This window comes from Lepisosteus oculatus, chromosome 5, assembly GCF_040954835.1.
Source record: "Lepisosteus oculatus isolate fLepOcu1 chromosome 5, fLepOcu1.hap2, whole genome shotgun sequence".
Lineage (NCBI taxonomy): Eukaryota > Metazoa > Chordata > Actinopteri > Semionotiformes > Lepisosteidae > Lepisosteus > Lepisosteus oculatus.
Window position 1 is genome coordinate 28,232,210 of NC_090700.1, and position 20,939 is coordinate 28,253,148.

The 20,939-nt window shown below is 35.7% G+C and overlaps 1 protein-coding gene across 4 annotated transcripts in view; it reads left to right on the forward strand.

Annotated features, from left to right (window-relative positions):
• Positions 1 to 20,939, forward strand: part of syt2a (synaptotagmin IIa) — a 186,875-nt gene that overhangs the window by 72,829 nt on the left and 93,107 nt on the right. For 3 of the 4 annotated variants that reach the window (XM_015342330.2, XM_015342328.2, XM_006628280.3), the window contains exon 3: positions 11,995 to 12,018. The exons of the other annotated variant lie outside the window; for it this stretch is intronic. The gene's annotated coding sequence lies outside the window, so the exon portion shown is untranslated. The remainder of the gene's footprint in view (positions 1 to 11,994; positions 12,019 to 20,939) is intronic. 4 annotated transcript variants of the gene reach the window in all.

Consider the following 20,939-nt stretch of genomic DNA (forward strand, 5'->3'; position numbering starts at 1 on the left):
TTTGCTAATGGGGAGGTTGAAAGTGTGTTTAATTGCCTCTGTTTAGGATTCAGCATAAATTATTATAAAGGCAATTCACAAGCGCTAAAAAGATTAAATATTTTAATTCATTTAATTCTCCAAGCCTTTGCTAAAAGGACAAACATTGAGGGCAAAAGGAAAAGACTACTGCCAAAAAAGCCCATGCAACACCTTGTATATGGCTAATAAACTGCTGCTTTGTTTGTAGAAACCCTGTTTATGTTGTCTCCCACTTCTTTTTTCTTTCTGCACAGTTACAAAAAAGCTCGTGTTAATCATGTGGTTCTTTCCTTTTTTAAAGCTCTTAGGAGCTACAGGCTTTATGAGTTCAGAAGTTTTATTTTAATGAAACATTATCTACCAACAGAGAATGGTTCCTCTCAACTGCATTCCCAAGCAATAAGCTATTGAAGAAAGGAGTCTGAATTCAGCTGTAGGCTATGAACTATATTTCAGCAAATAATGATAATAATAATAATAATTGCTTACACTTATATAGCGCTTTTCTGAACTCTCCACTCAAAGCGCTTTACAGGTAATGGGGATCCCCTCCACCACCACCAATCCTATTCCATTGGGCCCCTGAGCAAGGCCCTTAACCCCAACTGCCCCAGGGGCACAGGTTGAATGGCTGGCCCTGAGCTCTGACCCCAAGCTTCTCTTTCCCAGTCTGTGTGTCTCTGTGTCTCATGGAGAGCAAGTTGGGGTATGCAAAAAGATAATTCCTAATGCAAGAAATTGTATATGGCTAATAAAGTGATCTTATCTCTTTTAATTTCTTTAGATATAGTTTATCTTTTGTTTATTCTATTGTTTTACTTGGTCTGGCAGTAACACACACTTCTTGCTGGTTTGCCACATTTTATATTACTTTGCCTTATAGTGATATTTGTGTGTATCTACAGAATATCTTGTAGTTATTTTTGTCACACATTTTTCTATGCTCTGACACATCTGTGACACAGCTGATGAAGTGCAGCTTACAGTACTGTATGTTCAGGAACCAGGTTTCACATCATGTACAGTATTAAAAGGTCACACTGTAAGTACGCTTGAGTTATAGATATTGAAAATAAGCAACGCTACAGTATGTATAACAATGTGTATACACTGTGGAAAAAGTGTCAGCTTCTAAACCACCAATTTCTAATTGGAATTCTGTGCATCTGTTTTGTGAAAGTGAACATCCTGACAGGTGTCTTTACCTGCTGTCCATAACTTACCCATTTCCTTGGAGTTAAGGAACCAAATACAGTATGTGGAGGCAAGGGAGAAAAGTGTTCCCAAGTTTGTCACTGTATATTCTCCTATATATCACAACCTACAGTACAAAGGCTGCCTCAAAGAATTGTGTTTTACTATTCCACTTATTCCACTGGGGCTGATTTCACATCAGTTAACTTACTTCAGTTTTGTCCAGAGATGGTTTGTCCAGATGGTTATTTATGGTAAAATAAATAATTTGAATTTGAATAGTGAATTAACCTGCAGTGACATTTAGCCTCCCAGGATTGATTTACAAGGTCTGGTGTACCAACTTGATGCCTGTCTTCCTTCTTTCTTTTGCAAATTACTAGCAGAAAACAAGATCAGTGCCTTAGAAGGGACACTCCTAGCACTATGGAGGTTCCTTTTTGCTGACCTCCACCCTACTGTCAGCGATCAGCCACACTGAAATCCAAAGATTTCATTGTGTCTTGTTCATGTTCTTTGTTTTTCTGGTATGTTTGCATGATGTCCTTTCTTTCTGGTCACAAGCACTCAGATTACAGCTTCTGAAGCTATTGAACAGTTTCTAGTCTGTAATGTTAAATTGGTATTCTTTACAATGCAATATTCAGAGTAGTAAGAATGTACAGTATGTAATTTGTGATTTCTAATGCACACCTAGTCACATGTTACAGATTTCACTGTGTATAATACTTGCTGGTGGCTAGAAAAAGTATTTTGTGAGTATCCCAACACAAGACATTTCCATAGTTTTATCCTGTATGCAGAAGGACCAACGTTTTGATTTCATTTTATTCAAAAATAAGTGACACACATCTATTTATTCAGTATATGATTCCAGTCAAACCTTTGACTGGATTTTGTTAATAAAGTATTATTTTCACTGCAAGCTTTTTAATCTGTGAATTAAGACTATTTCACCATTACTAGAAATGCATGATACACATCTATATGTTATTGTGGGAATGCTCACTTTTTACTTATTGCAAATGACCACCTATTGTAGTGATAGAAACAGATTTCTTCATTTCAGTAACATTTAAAATACTAAATGTAGCTTTGACAGGGTCTAGGACAATGGAATTTGTAAGGTTCAGTGCTTGGCTTGTCTGTGAGCAGCAGACTGTTTTTTCTGCTTGCTGTAGCAAGCTGAATGACTGCTCACTTCATATCTCAATGCTAAACCCCTGCATTGCAGCACTGCCTGCAGGATCTGATAGGGTGCAGTTCTTTTTTGTTTCTTTCTCTATGGAACATGAGACTGATTATACAACCAAATTAACATAAAACGTTTTTTTCTGCATATTCTGAACATAAGAAAGTGTCTCCTGTTAAATAATTTGTAAGCATTTCAAGATATTTGCACTGAACTTTGAAGTGCAAGTAGTGACAGGGAAATGAAATGTTCAAATCTTCTGGTCTCAGACTAACAACACTTATTTTTCTCTACAGAGTATTGAGTGTTATGCTGCTGAGAGTTTGGTAGTTATTGAGTTAATGAGGTTAGACTTCTGGGCTGCATGTTTTTTAAGAAGTCTGTTTGATAGTATTAACCTGTATAGTAAGTAACTGTATTTTCATATTAATAATGTTTATTTTTTCTTTGATAAATGCTCAGTATAACCCTACAGAATCCACTAAACTAGTATTATGATGCACACACATGAAACAAAAAGACAATCTGAGCCGGCATGTGATTGTGTTTAATTTATACATTGATTCCCATTGTGTATAATACACTGACATATAACACATTTTTTTTAGTAAGTGTCATAAATCACTCTTATGTCTTTAAATTTTAAAATAAATAATCAAGTGTTGTCTGGGTTACAAAACTTCATTAGTACGGGGTAGCTCTGGATGGACATAAAAAACATTGATAGCCCAGTCAAGATTAGTATTGTCTCATCTGGCTTTCTAGTTCCAATGGTTCCAAGGAGCACTCTAGCACATAAAGAAGAGCAAGCAAGGCATGGATCTAACCCATTCATCTCCAAAAACATTATTGAAAATGGGTTTAGACATCTCATTTACCACAGAGCCCCATGGGCATCAATCCTGGACCTGTAGTTTGATGAAGCAGATGTCACACCAATGACATACTTTGACATTTTCTAACCATGTAAAACAGAACCAGCCAGTGCATTTACAAAATTCCCAATATCTGTCTTTGATTGCAATGAGAATGCTAAACGTTAATGGGGATATGATGCTTTCTTTTGTTATAGATTAATACAAGAATTTGCTCTTCAGTGGATTATGCCATCATACTGGACTATTCTGGGCACTGATTAAACGATTACATGATATCATGATGGGGCAAGATTTGTGCCAATTAACTGAAACAATTATAATCTTTTGATTTGACTGTAGGAAATTGTGTCACCAATTTTGGTCATTAATATAAAATAAATGGGCTGCTACTAGCTGCCAACTCACGTTTTGCTAAGAAAATTGTAAATTTTGTATCCAATTGCATACCACTTCCTTAATTGGTTTGTAAATCACGTCTGCACAAGCTTTCCGCTAAAAAGGGACAATTGTGGGAAAATAATACATTGGATACAATAAACCGATTAAAAAAAAGATTTCAGACTAACGCGATTGGCTTTGTGTCCCTGTCAGGCCCTAAACAGAGAAAGGATCGAATTATTTTTAACAGCTTAGAGTAAGAAAGCTGTCTTCTTGTAGATCCACCATAAAAAGCTATGTTCTAAAAGGCAATGTAGTCACAAAGAAACTAGCACTATTTCAGTTGCTCATTTTAAACAGTAAGACATTAATACAAATCCACTGATCAAAGGTAATGTGTTTTTGATTCAAATCTCTGTGAGTTTCTACCAGAAATTCATCAAGCTGTTCATACCCCAAACATTTTTTTAAAACTGAAGTAATAAATTGTATGTGCCTAAGGAGTCCTGTCAGTATCCTAATGGTTGACATTATTATAAGCCTTCACTCATTGCCAAGGGCAATCTGAAATGACTTCAGAGTTTTAAAAGGTTATATCTTCAATGTCTGTCTGAGAAACAAGTAGCAGGTTCAGCACCTTGTAATTCACTTTACTTCTCTGTAACTTTCAAGGCTGTAAGGTCCATAAACACTGGGGGTGACGCAACACCCTGAAGAAACAAACCAAAAGAAAAAAAGTTCTTGAGACCTGTATTGTGAGTTTTTGGTACTGGAATGATAGATAAGAAATCGGCTAGAGATTATTTTTAGTTTTTCTTGTAAGGCTCAAAGAATGAACCTGAAAACTCTCCCTATGGACCTTTCTGTGAGAAACAAACAGCAATTATATTCTGTAAAGTAGAAAACAAGTTTAGTGGAGCTAATAGCAGGAAGATAAGAGGTAACAGGATGCATGATAATGTGTGTTTTTTGGGTTAGGTAAGGTTCAATTTGGCACAGTGATGGTTTCTACATTCAGTACATGTTACTGACAGTTAATTTAAACCCAGTTGTACAAACTCAAGTATCTTCTGTCTGGAGCCAATGCTTTTTTCCCACTTTGCTTAAAATTATTCCTTGCACAAACTTAAATTGCTGCTAAAAAGTGCTTTGGTGTGCATGACTAAGTGTAACAGAAGCCAGTCCAGGCTCCCGTGAAGTGTAGTTCAGGACCCTATGCAGACGGTATAATCTTATAATACAGTATAAGTAAGTGGAGAAGGACATCAGGGGAAGGTACAGCAGGGTTGGACAGATAGACAGACAGAGGGGCGTGACGACGGTGATGCAAGGGCAAGGGCAAGCGTAAGGGCAAACAGATCCAGACAATCCAAAAGGGGGAATCTGGGGCGCAGTCCAAAGTTCAAAGCCGGGGGATCCATCCAAGACGAGACGAACACAGTTAAAATCGGGAACGGAATCCGGAGCAGGGACAGTTAATAAAACCAAGGTAACGAGGCCGTGATGAAGCCTATGCTGTTGGGTCTCTTCTGGACCCGCTGGTAGGTGGGCTTCCAGGTGTCCATCTCCCAATGCTGAGCCAGGAATAGCGAGAGTGCCAGGCTTAAATAAGGAGACAAAACAGGGGGCAGGTGCATGTAATCAACTAAGAGAGATTATGATCATGACAGTATCCACCTCCTTTCCAGGGCGGCTCCGAAGCCCTAAACAAAAAAGGTCCAAGGGGGAAATAATAAAGAAAACAAATGGAATCCCAGACTTCCGGGCTACCGCCAATGGGGTCCTTGCTGTGGCTCAGCATTCTGTAATGGGAGCCAGTCCAGGCTCCTGCGAAACGTAGTTCAGGACCCTATGCAGACGGTATAATCCAGAAGTGTGGAGAAGAACATCAGGGGAAGGTACAGCAGGATTGGACGGGTAGACAGACAGGGGGGCATGACATGGTGATCCGGTGCTCGGGGGGCATCCAAAAACAGATCCAGACAGTCTAAAAGGGGCAATCCAGGGCGCAGTCCAAAGTCCAAAACAGGGGTATCCATCCAAAGTGAGAAAAACACAGTTAAAATCTAGAATGGGATCCAGAACAGGAACAGCAAGAGCGCCAGGCTTAAATAATAAGACAAAACAGGGGCCAGGTGCATGTAATCAACTAAAATATGAAACGAGCACCCATAAGGGGAGGGATTATAATCGTGACACTAAGCAAATACTATTATCATGCCATTGGTGACTAAGAAGTAATGTAAGGTGACTAAGAAATAATGTAACCACAATATATAATTGAACTTTTTAATCCTGAAAGTGTGGTCTTTTAAAGCAGTTTCAGTGCTCACCTGGAAAGCAATGCTTATTTGATCATTTTGAACATACGGTGATTAATCAGTATGAACTACTGTACATGTCCTATCTTCATAAAAAAGAAAATTGATTTAATTCAATTATCGATTGCAGAAAAATACACTAAATAGGACCAATCATTTTGTAGTATGTTTTCTACATTTTAACACAAGCGGTCATCATTTATATTTCAGAAAATATACCGACATGATAAAAAGAGAATAATTATGAGGCTTTTAATTTTACTTGAAGAAGATGGAGAAGTTGTTCTGTTGTGATCAAATACCCATAAAGCACAGCTGCCACTGAGTATTGTAAGTAATATTTCTTGATGTTAAATATGATTGCTAGGTCATATGTTGGCCTGAATTTGCGTACACCATGTGCAGTATAATTCTGCGTGTTTCAGTCAATCTACAGTATAAATTTCTTCTTACAGGCTGCGAACATACAGTACTGTATGTCTTTCTGTGTCTTTAGTTAAGGCATCCAATTTAATATTCCTTTTCTTTGATTTTGTAATATTTTACATGTTGGAGGAATTTCTGAGAAAAAAAATGAAGGTTTGACCCTTTTTCCTTATACTGTGTATCTGTTACTATCAAGCGTATTCACTTGTTTTACAAACTTGGGCTGAAAACCAACATAGGTTACATTTATGTGTGGAAGTGCCTCCTCTTACATGTTTGAAACAACTTTCTTAATCTCAGCATAACTTGTATTTGAGTCTGCCTACAAACCTCAAAGCATCATCACAGTTTTGTGAAGTATTTTGTATTCTGATGATGCTCTAAATTACCTTTTTTCTTCAAAAATTCCACAGTGAGGATGATGTGTACAGTAGAGATATCACACTGGTAAAAAAAAATCTGCCACAGTGTGAAGGACACATGATGTCAAATATACGGCAGAATGAGTAATATTCCTTGAGCAATAAGGCCACTCAGCTATTTACCTTTTTTGCCATTTGCAGGTTACCAAATGATTTTAGGTCATACTAATACAGATATATAAAATACATCTAGACAGCCTAATATAACAGTCTGAAATTGATTCTGATTCTGTTTTGAAAGAAACCCTGGCTGCAGGTTTGGAATAGGTGACAACTCTGCAATGGTTTTTCCTGCATCTTTAAGTACCAGTTGATTCAGCAAAAAGACTGTGTGTGTGCCAGGAAAGACTTCCACCACACCTGCCTGGAATCAGCAGAATGGAAGCACCCTGGGGAGGCTTTGTGAAAATAATTTAAAGTTAATTTAATTAAGTGCAGAAGACTCATTCTGATCAGAGGAATTAAAAGCTTGCAGCACAATTCCATTATTCACTTCCCATTACAAAATGGCCTCCAAACATTCATCATCTACTGCTGAATAAGGGTCTGCTTAATGCACATCCGTAAAAAATATATGAGGTTTTACAGACATTTGTTGGAGTGTGGAACTGTGGGAGCAAGATGTAAATTACCCAGACATATTATTGAAGTCAGTACTTTTGTTTTGAGAAACAACTGGATGAAATTGTTGGATCAATTTACTACTTACTACTTGTACAGTACCTCATGGGCTAGATATGTCCATATTTGATTCTAAAGAAATAATTGTTCCTTCTTCCTTTTTTCTGAATCTACTTGTTATCTATATTTAATCTTGATATTTTTAATAGATAGTTTTCCATGCCTGAATTTTTTTTTTCAGATCCTTTAATTTTATTGCTTATACATTGTAGGTAACCTGAACAAAAAACATTTTACCTCTTGAAGATCTCTATTTCTATACAATATTTCTGTTGTTATTTCTATACAATAAAGTGCTCTGTTAAATGTTCTTAAATGCTCTAAAATAATATTTTCCACTTACAAATGTTTATTTAACCTTATTGATATGATCAATATGATTTTATGATGGATGACATGCATTTTTTATTAATTTATATTGCATTTTATGTCAGATGTTATATCCCAGCATACAGTATGTACATTTCTAATGAAAGTAAAGTAGAGTAATTTTCCATACCTTCACATCACAGGAAGCAAATAAATATATCATACAGTATTCACTCCAGTAAAAATATTATTGTAATCAAAATCCACAACTAAAGCTCTGACTGTGCCACTGACTACTTAAATATTTTCATATTTTTTTATTTTTTTTATACACTCATATTTTCTATTCTTTGTCTGAGATACAAAACTGGGGCTCTGATCTAAGAGACTTTTCAGTGGTTGTAGATACATACTGTAGCTCACACCCCATAATACTGCAAAATCAGTTAATTGATTTGTTTGTTTATATGATCATGTATTATCAGTGTGAAATATTTGCGTAACTCTAACTAGACTGTAAACGTAATTTTGGGAAAATCCTCACATATACAGTAGCTGTTATAGATTTTAATAGTACACCCTGGAAAGGCATTTTTTTCTTGATAGTTTCTATACTTCATTATAATGATTTTTAGCAAAAAGTGTAATTGGAAAGGAGTGACAGTGAACATTTGCAGGGCCTAGCTGTATCAGGGTCAAAGGTGGCTTTGTTCTTTTTTGGAAGTAATGATCCATACATCAATACCCATCAGTCAATCCAGGCTATTGATAATAACATTAGCTCTATTCAGTGTTGGGATCAGTTGAATAAACAGTACAGTATATAAATATGACAAACTCTCCAAACATACTGTAAGCATCGGATGTATGTTTGGAGGGATGGAGCATTTTAGTTGAATTGTTCTCTTTGGCATCCCATCCAAGGTATATTCTGTCTCGCACTCATTGCTTACTTACAGTAGATAGGCTCTTCCTCCACTGTGACTCTATATCGGATAAAAAGGTTAGAAAATGAATGGATGGAGTTCTCTTTGGCCACAATTGATCAGCTTTTATTCTTTTTACTATAGTACAACACTGCACATTGTAATAATGGAGAATACAATACATAATATGCTCATAATATTATGAGCATATTATGATTATATTGATTTTTTTCTAATTTGCATACATTAGAGATTCTCATGTGTAAGCTATATTAGTACTAAATAGTACTTAAAGCATATTCATAAATTAATATGATTTTGTAGGAAATATTAACTCTTTAATAAGGAAATACTCAACAGTTTTATTAACATTGCATTTAGATGGAGAACAAGTTATAGGTGGCTTTAAGTTTTCTCATGGCTTTTGTATCCTAATTATTTAATTATACTGTATTATTTTATTAGCATATCCTTGTTAACTAGTGTAAGGCATTATTACATTAAATGCCAAAGAAGGTTCTTTCTTAATTCCTAATTGTGTGTGACCCAATCCAGTGAATGAGCAATGTTAGAGTAGTTAAAATACTGCATACTGTGTGTCATTTGTTTTCATATACAGTATAAGCATTAATAAGGCTAGTTGTAGAAGCAGGTGGTTTGATTTTTAATTACTGTACATTTGAAAAGCCTTGGTTTTAGTTGATCCACTCCGGTGCAATCAATCGAAGACTTCAGTATATCATTATGGTTACTCGCTGGGGTCAGAAGGCCAAAGAGGGATATTTTCAGATACAGCTTGAGGTCCAAGCAGCTCATTTAGGATTCTTTTTGGTATAACAAGAATGACGTCAATGCATATTTAATGCATATTCATTAATATTGCCCAAATTTGTTGATAGGGCTCCTATTACAAAGCACTGGTTGTTTGGGAGAAACAGGGCTGAGAAAAGAAATGTTTCTTCAGTTTTATTTCTAATATTATTATTTCGATATACTGTAAGTACTTAAAAAAGTGTTCCATCTTCCATCATTTCCTACAGTACTGTATGTACCTTCATTTTGTATTTTCTCTGATTTTTGGTATTTTTGTCATCTCCCTCAGATAAGGGTTTCTTCTTTCCCACACAGCTGATATACAGTTGATATGTAAGTGACATCTAATGGTAGTTTTCTCAATTCTATATCCTGAAAATGTATGTATAGGAGATCTCTAGCTGTTGTCTTTGGGTTAACAGTTGCCTCCCTCATTTGTGTGATAAGCTTTGGTAGCAAAATACTCTTGTGTCCTATTCCTACACCAGTCACCTTATTACTTTTTAAATGGACACTGAAATTCACTTAATTATTTATGACAAATTTTAATGCATTTAATTCTTATTAAATACCAGTAACAGAGTCCCCTGAGTTCAAAGTGTTACCAATAAAGGCCACAACACTGATCTGTCCAATAGGTGTGGGGATCATATTGTGAGATGAAAGATGTTTGTTTTAGCAGTGCATGTTTTGGGAGAAATCATATAGTTCTTGTTTCTCATGTTGTGCTTGAACAATATTGGAAAGTGGTACAAGTAATGGACTGGAAAGGCAGAGACATTTACAGGAAGCACAGGGCTAATAAAATAACTCTCTCCTTACTCTGTCTTAAGAGTCCAGATTTGCTTGATTGTGAGACTGTCGAGTGATATCTTCCAACAAAATTCCTGAAGAAAATCTGTTTTAATTGAAAAAGTTTTTAATTCAAATTAAAGTTGAAGGTCAAAAGGAAAAGAGAAAGAACCCCAAATCATAATTTCCTATTGTAAGCACCTGCACATTTAGATAATTACAGTTCCTCAGATTATTACCCAAGGCTCTTATAAACTGGCATCTTTTTAGAGGGCGCAATGTGTGGAGGGCAACCTACTGATTAGAAAATAAGACGTTTAAGAGTATAATAACACAGGAGTGCTGAAACTGCTGACTCTTAAAGCTTCCTTAAGCTCTGTGCAGTAAAGCAATGAAGGCTTATGAAGTGTTGCCAGTCAAAGAGCTGAGTCAATAACTGCTACAGTATTCGCTACAGTATTTAAATTCACTTGTTTGCCTGACTACTTAGCTTTACCTGTCCACTGTGAACTTCTCAATATCCGCCATTTTCTTTTTCTTTATTACATATACTCATTATTACAGTTTCAAAATAGTGAAAAAAGAGTAAAGTTTTTAAAAAAAAACCCTTCTGGGGGATAATAATTGCTAAGTCACTTAAGGATATGTCAGCATAAAGGGTAGGCATTTCAGGTAAGAATAGGGCTGGACAATGTTCTAAATTAAGAATTAACTGAGGTATAAGAGAATCACATTTTTTATTATTTGATTTATTTATTTGGTAGTTTGAAAAGTAATTACACAGAGAAATGGCAGATCTGCTTTGCAGACAGTGTTTATGTTTACTAAGTTCCTTAACTACAATATATACCAAGAAGTTATGGACAAGTTTTGAAAATGGCATTAGTGAGATACTATTATAAATGGAGCAGAATAAAGAGCACCGTGTAACAATGTTATTAACTTGATTTAATGTGTGAGCTTTTAAAATTGTCCCCTTACATTTTAACTACTTCAAGTTTGAATGTTACATTTTGAAATGTACATTTTCTGATATTCCCAGTATCAGCACACAGTATTCACTACAGTATGCTGTATGTTGCATAAAATTAAAACACAAACAGGTTTATTATGATTGTTTTTATCTTTATTGGTTTCTGTACATTTTCACCCTGAGCACTGCTGGCACACATCTATATTGGCTGGCATTGATACCTAGGCTTTGGTAAATAGAGGAATACTAGGTATTTTTATGAAGAAACTGATTAATTCCTTTCATCAAGATGCCATGCCCAGAAATGGATACTAAAAATCTCTTTTGTAAAAAAAAGACTCAGATTTCCAGGTATTTTCCATTTGCATTAGCTTGTGTGCAACCTTGATCGATCGGTTCAGATTAAGCCCACTTTTGATTGATTTCTTAAGTAATATTAACTTTCAATTGCACAGTACTGTATGCACGCATCTACTGAAATCCACAATTTTTGCAATATACCGTAAAATGTTTGAAAAGTAGCTCTGGGTCGAAAGCATCATAAAGACCAATGCAAATAAAACTGCAACTCACAGATATAGTTTTTCATTATTTTATACAGTAATTATTTATTCTTTTCATATTTTCTCATTAAGGTTAATATTAAACTTTTTTTATATCTTTGACAGCTACTGTGGCTACCTTCCTGAGTGGTGAGTACTTCCTTTTGTGTCTCTTTGCAGCTTTCCCATAGGTAACTATGTTCCATCTGTAATTTTTTCTGTGAACTATTTTTGGTTAAAAATATACAGAAACAGCAGCCACAATAGGTTGTAATAATCAGCAGATGCAGTCCAAGCATAGGCACATGGACCCATGTGATCAAGAGTTCCATACAATATAAATTATAGCAAGACAGGGTAATATTCAAACAATGCCAGAAGGAAGGAATGCAGAAGCTGCCATCATAGCTCCAACATTTTTTAACTGTGAGACCAGTCAACCAAATTATTTCTATGTTTAAATATTTAATCGGGTTAACAGCAAGGACCATCTTGAAGAGTGGGCAGAGAATAAATACCATACGTTTTGCCCTTATAATGCCCTTTTTCACTTGTTTTTCTTCTTGCTGATGTTCTGGCAATGTCCCCAAGCTTAACATATTTGACAAATGAGAAAGTAACTGTTGGAACTTGAAGGTCTAGATCTATGGACAGTTTAACCAACAGTTTCATTGTCACACTATGTTTGACAAATACATATTTTATTATAAGAAATATGTTACATTTGGATCACAGTCTTCTAGACTACATAAACATACTTTTATATTTTTTATTTAAACTTCATGGTTCATAGTCATTAGGTGTGGTTTAAAAAAAAACGTTTGGAATTTGTTCAGTATTGGTACAGTACATGTACTGTAAGTCAGAACACAATAGGGACACTCATCCATAGTATATCCTATGGGGTATTTCTTTAACTGCATTCACCAAAACTATTTTTCATTTCCCCCACATGTTGTCTAGGAGCACTATATCCACAACCTTTGTTGACTTTCATAAAAAAACAACAACATTTTTTTCCCTATTTCCTGTGAACTCATTATAGAGGGAAATAATTCTAAAGAAACTGGAAAAGAAAACATGTGATGCCTAAAGGAGCTTTTTTGCATCAACATTCTATTTTGTACTTTTTTTAATTAAAATTGAAGATATATTTAAACATTATTAAAAGAAAAGATATCTGTAATCTTAATCTTAAAGAACGGTTTATGCTAAAGATTTTGAGGTATCCAAGGCAGACATACTGACAACATACTGTAGCTGAAACAGGTTACACTCCCTGAACCATAGGACTTGCCTGCCATTGAGTATATTTCAAATCGACAAACAAGAAAGTTCTGAATACATCATGCAGTGCTGCAATTTTGTGAATGCCACTAAGTTTGTGATTTGTGATAGCAGTTGAATTTACTGTAGCATGAGACCTCGTGTGGAATTTTCAGCTTGTGTTCCTGTTTCTAACTATGAAGTACAAGCATGCGTCATTAAATTTTGTCCAGAAGACAAAATTTAATGAAATTAGTTTTTTCTAATTGACTAGCTTTATATTTAATATGTAATTATGCTTCAAGCATGCTCAAACTGTGGATCATTTAAAAGTGACAGAGACAAATCGGATATCTATGAGACAGAATGGACACTTCTTGCCATTTCCCTTAGTGGCCTTGATTGGAGAAATTAATTTTACAGTTGATTAAAAATTTAAAAATATCCACGTTGATTTTACTGTAGGAACTTGGATTAGTAAAAACATTAATGATCTCCATGTCCAGAATTTTTTCCTTCAGTTTGTCTTCTGTTGTGAAACCTAGTCATGATAGCTCTTGGATTCATTTTTGAGAATCTTTAATTTCTAAATTGGGTCCAGAGCCACAGCTATGATATTTACACTTTATATAGCTCTTTATATTCTGAGTAGCTAAGCAGTATTACCTCTTTTTTAACATGCTAGTTATTCATACAGTACAGTATGTGTCTACACTACTGCATCTCCATTTGCTCTAAGATGTCTTAATTAAGCTATGTCAGTACATGTGTTTTTATTGCAGGATGCTGTTACTCCAAACTGATTTCTAATTCTGTACAGGTAAACTTGGCAACAGCAGCATTATCACCTTTTGGCCCAGTCTCATTAGGTCTAAAAAAGTGAGTCAACTCGGATTAATATTGGGATGTGAGATCTTTGATGAAAACCAAGTTGCTACACGTGGTGCTGGTGGCATTTTTCTCTCTAGACAAAAATGTCCTAACCACTTCTTGAGTGTGGTGATGAGGGATACTGTGCTGTAGTAGGTGTTATCATTTAGATGATGGGGCTTTAATCTGAGTTCTTGTCTGCTTACTTATTAAAGATTGTATGGCACAGAATAGAAACGAAGAGGTGATAGCCCCAGTGCACTGGCTTAATTATGAAATTTAATATAATTAGTGAAGACCAATCTACCTGATGCCTGATGCTGGAGAGGAGCAAGCTATGAACCTTCTCCCAGTTGGGTGCTGTAGTTCAACAGTAAATCAAGTAGATTCCCTCCTGTATGCAAAGTACTTTGGGATCCTTTAGCATGAAACACTGTATGAGTGCAATTAATTAGTTATGTGAATTATTCACACATAATCATATGTTTTGCATCCTCTACAAAATATTAATCAATGAGACCTTTATAAGAAAGTGAGCAAAGAGTTATTTTTAAAGTACCAGGTTTTTCTTATTCACTAGTGAAAAGTCATGATTGCATTTGGTTCATGAATAAAGAACATTTTTCACTGGAAACTCACATTCTGTGTTTATCATCATAGCAACACAAGGTTCAAGAATTCAGAGACCATCTGAGATGGATACAGTTGGGAATGGGAAGCTGCAGTCTTCGATTCTTTTGTTTTCATTTCTTCTGTGTTTAATTATTTAATTGAAGTGGGCACTTGATTAAGAAATAACATATTCTCCTTCAGTTTGGAATTTAAAGTTATCTGTAAAATCAGCAGAATTTCAACCCCAGTGGACTGGAGTTTTTATACACTATAGCAGTTTTCTGTTTTTAAAAACAAATTGCATTATCTGTACATACAGTAAGATGCAGGGACAAAAGGGAGGATGTCTGGGGTATGACAAATAAATCACTGTTCAGTAACATGGTAGAGAGGTGGTGAAAATGGTTGGTGGATATGTGGTCTCTTGAGTCAGACTAGAGGGCATCTGGGCAGTAGAAATGGAATGAATGACGCAGAGCAGAGTCCTAAAACATGATTTATAAAGAGCTTTTTATGAGCTGGGCTCTACAAAAGCACAACCCTGGCTTGATAGTGTTTGCCTGATTCATTTAAGTAATTTCCCAGATTGATTACACTGTGGCAACTTGGGCAAAACCCAATAAAACTGAAAAAGTAATGCCTTCTCTTTGGGTTTCATTTTGTATGGATCTCAATGGACTTCCTGGAATTACCTGAGTCCTCCAATTTGTGTGCATTTCCCTGGTTAGCTTTTCTAATCACTGCCAAGAATTGAGTTGTCTCATGGCTGTGACTTCTGTTACCAAAGAAAATGCACTGTAACTGCTATTGCTATTAGTAACATACGTAAGGAACAGCTACAAAAGAGGTGAGGCCATTCAGCCAATCAAACACATTTGTTAATTAGTAACTAGTTGATCCGAGGATCTCATCCAGCCTTTTTATCATGAATGAAGTTAGGGTATCGACTTCAACAACATGGGAATGTACAGTAGCTTGTTCTAAGCTCCCGCTCACAGCTGTGTAAAGAAGCACTTCCTCTTATAATCCCCCTATTCCGGTGTAGTCTGCAAACTTGAAAAGTTTACTAGCTTGGGATCATTGAGATAAATTAAGCATTACTTTTTTATTGTCAGGTAATCATTTACAGTAGCTGTTGTCTTTATAGAACCCGAGTTGGGATGTATTTACCTGTCTTTGGGAAGAAAGTTTAGAATTACAATCATGGCACCAGTTTAATTAGTTGCATATTGATTGTTTTGGAAACCTCATTTTTATTTTTTGCTGAATTGTTGCCACCACTATCGAGAATTTGACAGATCTTTGTGTATGATAATAGTACACAATCCACTGCTGGCTAGTATTCTCCTCAAGATGCTTCAACAAATCATCTGTCTGTGGCAATCCAAACCCATTGCCTTTTAGCAGGAGGACATCTTCTGGTACCTTGTTTGTCTCCAAATATTTTTAAGGTCATGTGATTTTACATTTAGGACCAACAGATCTACGATCATGTCAAGAAAGTAGTTGCTGCAACACTTCATTGGTCTGAGTCATGACCTTAATTTCTAATAACACATACTGTATGGGATAATTAGGAATGGGAAACTGGGAAATGACCATGTAAACCAAGTACTCTCGCTGCACTCTCCCTATGTCTGTACATGTACATTATATTCATTATGAGAATGTGAATCTTAATTGTTTTTGTCAGATTCACAGTGAAATAAAGTGTAACTGTTTAAAGGAACTTCTACGCAATGTGGAATTGTGAAATGAATATACTGTATGCCTTAGTTCATAGAAATGTTTGCCTTCACATTAATATTTGTATATTCCATAATCTCAGGTGACTTCCGCTTGCTCTTAAAACACTGCAACTCTAAAAGTGTCCCATGGGAGATGTATAAATCTATATAAACATACAGATAGAAACATAGAGTTTTTTTAATGATTGTCCAACATATTATTTTCATGGATAAAATTCACATTTTATGCAGCATTAATAGATTAATAATATCCCACTTAAATAAAACTAATACTTGCAATGACAGCAGTGAGACAGAAGAGGTACGGGCAACAACACTGCACTCAGAACAGAATGACACCTCCACCCACCCCCTCTCACAAGCTGTTTACTGGATAGGCTTTCAGGAGGTATTCCCCAAACAGATTGAAGAGAGATTACTGGGCTGTAGAACTGAAACACTGCTCTGCAGACATACAGGAGGCCAACATCAGAATGCTAATGGAAAATTCACTCGAGCTGAGGAGAAGCATGTGTGAGGTGTCTGTGTGGTACCAGGGAAGGGTGCTTTAATCTTTAGATTCATAAATGTGCAGTTAGGTTTGCTTTGTTCAGATGATAAAGGTGATACTTAATATGCACTTGTGCTCAGTGTAGAATTACCCTTTTAAATGACAACTTGTGCGGTTGTATGCAGACAGCTAAGAGAAAGCTGCTGAAAGATCTATACATTCAGAAAGCTTAGTGTTTGTTTTTCGTACATTTCGGAAATCATATTTCAGCATAGAAGCAATCACACCATTCGTCTAGATAGCTTCATGCTGCGTTTACAGTGTGTTATGTACTCTTCATCATTAGGAATGGGAATAGTTTAAAATGTATTACTTTCTACGGAATAGCAACACTATACACAATATACCAATAACTAGGAGGGAAGAAATGCACCTTCTGTGTTATAGTAACTGGTCTGCAGTGGCATGTTTCTTTTCTTTGCATTTCCAAAATTATCCTTGTATCATAACTTTTACTAAAATACCCCTTTCAACAACACATGAAATAATTAGGAGCTTAATTCATTTGTAAGGATTCAAGAAGAACATACTCTATGTTTGTTATTCTTTGAAGTCAAGTTACAGGTGTTTAGATTAAAGCTTTTTTAACCTTTTTTTTACAAATTTTAACGATGGTGCTTGCAACTTTGCTGTGTAGGATGTTATCTAATTAACATACAGCTGATATTGTGGAAGTGAGGAGGAAAATGGGATAAGAGAGAAATATCTTTCTGGGTTGGTTTCATTGTAGCAGGCATCTGCTTTCAGTTTATCTCAATAAGAATGGTATTGACCTTTTGTAAAGCAAAATCTGGAAATTTGGAAATCAGATCAATTTTTGCTACCCTCTGGATGTCTGTTGCAATCCATAAACTATTTCAAGGCAATGAATTTAATAAATTGGCTTTATTAAAATTTGTGTCAGGAGGCAATAGGAGAGATTCTAATTTTCAAAACCAATTGAACAGTATATTATGGTATTTCAGGCATGCCTGAGACAATATGGAAATGGAATGTTCATGGCAAGGGAAAGATTAGCCAGAGAACCTGCACACAGTTTTCTCTATTTCAGCAAATGGCACAGGTCATGACACAAAAGGAATTTTCAAAATTACATTGTGACTCTCAGGAGAGGTCACACAAGTGCTATAAATATACCAATGATCAATAACCTAGGGGGATTATGGGGAAAAGATGTAGAATCATTTTCATGTTTCAGGTCAAGAGATCATAAGCCCTTTTTATAATGAAAAGTTATTTTATCCCTGAAAACATTGTCTTGCAGTGTATATAGAATAGCAAATACTGACAGAAAACAAATAGTAGCGAGTTGTAGTCAATTAAAGAAAAAAAAGTTATTTTCTAAATTAAACATAATTAGGGTTTTTAAGGTCTTTTATAGCTGGTTACACAAGACTTTAATTTAATCAAAGTTAGAATTGCATATACAATAAATATGAAGTATTACAATTATTCAGGCCTGTTTTGCAACTGTGAATATGGCTGGAACAAAACAACAGAAGTCACTGGGGTCCCCAAAAATGCACTTTGAGATCGTACAGTAGGTCTGACATTTCTGTACATTTCCTGAAAATACAAAAATACACATTGCTCATTGACAGTTACTTTTTTGTTTCTTATTCATAGATGTTTCATATAATTTCCACTGTAGAAATTAATTTTTAAGTAAAATTATGTTTTCAGAATTACTATATGTTGCTGCTATTTTTATAAAAATGTTGCAGTTTTAGGATTTAGAATTTCTGTTTTCCATATGCATGCAAATGGAGGATGGATAATGTAGGCTGAATTGTCACATCCGGGCATACCAAACACAAGCACGTCAGTATCACACCTGTTTCACCTGCTTTAGAAAAAAGTAAACATGACCCAGACAGTGGGTAAACATGGCAAACAATAGATTATGCATAGCACTGGGACCGAAAAGAAGAGCAAAGGAGTATACAAACATTATTGATTAATAATGATGAATGATACATCCAAAAATGTATATGTCCAAAAAAGGAGAAAAAAAAATGCCCTCTACATTTTCATTCATAATAGTTTTGTTATGTTATTGCCAAAAAAGTGTTTCCCCTTCCTCATCTGTATACATTCTCTTCCAATTGCAAACTGCTTCGTATTCAAAATCTTAATGCTAGCCTAGCATTAAGCCTTAAGGCCTCAAGAGGACTGCACCAACATACTTCCAGACCACTGTGAGTCCCTGCTAGGGCACTGAGATCCAGTTCCTGAGGTTAACTGGCAATGTCAATGATATGGGATCCCTGGGCCAATTGTCATCTGCACTGGCTCTCCAATGGTAAAATGACCTACTGTACCAGTCAGTGTCAGTACCACGGACTTACCATCTTCCAGAAGACATTGAAAACTAAACTCTTCTGGATACCTATAATCCCAGAGACCTGTGACTGACCCTCACTTACTTTGTTCTTGTATGAGTTCATCTTATTGCTTGTACAGTACCAAAACATCATAGCAATTATTTAATGCTGCACTTACTGGTTGCTGTGGTTCTTTTGCTGTTTTATGATGTTATTTGCGCCCTTTGCCCTTTTTGTTCAGGTATGATTGTAAGTCACTTTGGATGAAAGCACCTGCTAAATAATTTAATGTAAATGTTAAAAAGCTAATCTAAAGAAAAAAAACGTGAAAACAAAGGTCTCCAATTTGTTTAAGAGACCTTCATTGCATGTAAGTTATTTTCTGTGAATCCCATTCTAAATAAAAAAACAGCATTTTTTAGTTACATTGTTGCTAAACAAAGATTTTAAAGGAGTATAAGGCATGACATTTGGATGTTTTTCTAGAGGATGACCTGATGCTTAAACTAAAAATGCCATCTTTTTTCACAGTCTGTGACTGAGACCTTATTGATTTCAGCTTCAAGTGCTCATTGCCTGGGCGCTGATGAGGCAACTTCACTTAAAGGCAGATGATAATTATTGATGACAGACAAAAAACACTCCAGCAACAACAATTGTCTTGCTCAGCCAAAGGAACAGCTGTATAGCAAGTAAGCATAGACATCCCCAAAACAGAGGAATTAGAGTAATACTGGGGAAGAACAGCAATAAAGTCAACTATTTCTCTTAGCTTCAAAATAATAAGCCATGCTTTAGACTTTCCATATTTCCCTGAAATTGAATTCACTAGACCATCATATATCATGCCTTTACTATGACTTCAACCCTGCAATCTTTCATGAATTACAGGTAATTTCCAGATAGTACTATGGTTTTAACATTATTTCTATTCTGCTGTATCAGGGTGTATTTTAAGATGCAGGACTTTACTGTGCAGTTAGATAAAAACATCAGTGGAAATGTGCCAGGGTCCATGTACTGTCGGTCACTGAATCAAGGAAATCAAGTAACACAGTGGTCCAAGCAGGCAGGCTGGTTCTTTTGTATCTGTGACATTCTACAGTATACACTATAACACAGAGCACTCAAACACATTCTTACCACAGTTATCATTCATTTATAACATATACTGTATCATTTCACCTCTAAGAGCACTGTAGCTAGCACTCATTCGAAAAGTAATGCAGATATACCATGAATGGTAAGACAGGGATTGTTTATAGTTTAATATGAATCAATATTTTTTTGCACTGGAACTTTCCTCCCTTCCCCCAGGCTCCACCATTGAGTGAGGTGTGGGGATGGGGCTGAAAGCACATTGCGTTCTTGCCAAGGGGGGTTGCTGCTATTAAGGCAAGCTAAACCTAGCTTAGAGGGCAAGGGTATGTTAGAAGGTAGGGTCAAATGTGTATAGTACTATTGTAAAAATCTACAAAGTCTAGTAAATACAAATGTACTGTACATGAGTTTTTCCTCATATACTGTAAACAACAAAAACCTACTGTATGTTACTAGAATATCTACTAATTCAGTGCTAGCTAGAAGTGGAGTGTGTTGTAGGTCATTGTCTTGCTGCAGATTTAACTTGTGTTTGTTGGACTATGGTTCTTTATAATTCAGAATTAATTGTGCTGCTGCCATCATTAGTTACATCTTCAC